The sequence below is a fragment of the Lampetra planeri genome, chromosome 23, assembly GCF_965212315.1.
Source record: "Lampetra planeri chromosome 23, kcLamPlan1.2.h2, whole genome shotgun sequence".
NCBI lineage: Eukaryota > Metazoa > Chordata > Hyperoartia > Petromyzontiformes > Petromyzontidae > Lampetra > Lampetra planeri.
Genome location: NC_136129.1, coordinates 1,108,958 through 1,110,495, shown reverse-complemented (window position 1 = coordinate 1,110,495; position 1,538 = coordinate 1,108,958).

Genomic DNA, 1,538 nt, shown 5'->3' with positions numbered 1-1,538 from the left:
TGATTCTGCGATTTATATTCGTGTGTTGTGCCCTCCCTCCCTCCCACATATGATACCACAACCCCCCTTATTGGCCAACACATGGTGAAAATGCCAGCACTATGGACACCACCCACAGGCATCAATGTATTCCAGTGCGTCACTCAAAAACTCAAAAACACGAAGGGCACATACCACAGACACACACCACCACCAGCCATCATCATCCTCACCACAATAACACGCCTCACAGTCAACACTCAATTCTCACCAAACACCAACACCACCACCAAACGCCCACAACAAACCAATACCAATCACCCGGCAATTCGCCACGGCACTTGTGCCAGGCCAGGTGCACTTTGAGGCTGCCAAGTGAAGTGTCGACGGGTCGCTGCTGACAGGAGCAGGTCTCGGGTCAGACCCAGCAGGTGCCATGGGTCGGCTGACTGAGATGACCGGTAGATGCAGCACCAGCTGTACCCCCCTACTGTGCCAGGCTAGGTGCAGGAGGTCTCGGGTCAGACCCAGCAGGTGCCATGGGTCGGCTGACTGAGATGACCGGTAGATGCAGCACCAGCTGTACCCCCCTACTGTGCCAGGCTAGGTGCAGGAGGTCTCGGGTCAGACCCAGCAGGTGCCATGGGTTGGCTGACTGAGATGACCGGTAGATGCAGCACCAGCTGTACCCCCCTACTGTGCCAGGCTAGGTGCAGGAGGTCTCGGGTCAGACCCAGCAGGTGCCATGGGTTGGCTGACTGAGATGACCGGTAGATGCACCACCAGCGGTACCCCCCTACTGTGCCAGGCTAGGTGCAGGTGGTCTCGGGTCAGACCCAGCAGGTGCCATGGGTTGGCTGACTGAGATGACCGGTAGATGCAGCACCAGCTGTACCCCCCTACTGTGCCAGGCTAGGTGCAGGAGGTCTCGGGTCAGACCCAGCAGGTGCCATGGGTTGGCTGACTGAGATGACCGGTAGATGCAGCACCAGCTGTACCCCCCGACTATGCCAGGCTAGGTGCAGGAGGTCTCGGGTCAGACCCAGCAGGTGCCATGGGTTGGCTGACTGAGATGACCGGTAGATGCACCACCAGCGGTACCCCCCTACTGTGCCAGGCTAGGTGCAGGAGGTCTCGGGTCAGACCCAGCAGGTGCCATGGGTTGGCTGACTGAGATGACCGGTAGATGCACCAGCTAACACGAACCATTGCCTCCAACCACTTTGTTGACACACTTACTGGAGCACAGGCCGAAAATCTCAATGCGCTCAGCAGCCAGTAACAAACAGCACAATTAAGGTTGTAATAGACACGAATGAACGCGTCTCTGGAATTGAGCAAGGTTATTATCCTGACCTTGAAAGGCAATTCCAGAGTGGATCACTGCAAGGGAAGAGCTGATTAGCTTCCAGAGTTCTGATCCGCATTGTAAGTTACAGGTCATTCACCTTCTCAGGGGCCGTCCATAAATGACGTCACGCACCTGGGGGGGGGGGTCAGACATTTGTGACGATGTGTGACGAGGGGGGGGGGGGGAGGTTGAGAAATGTGACGTCACA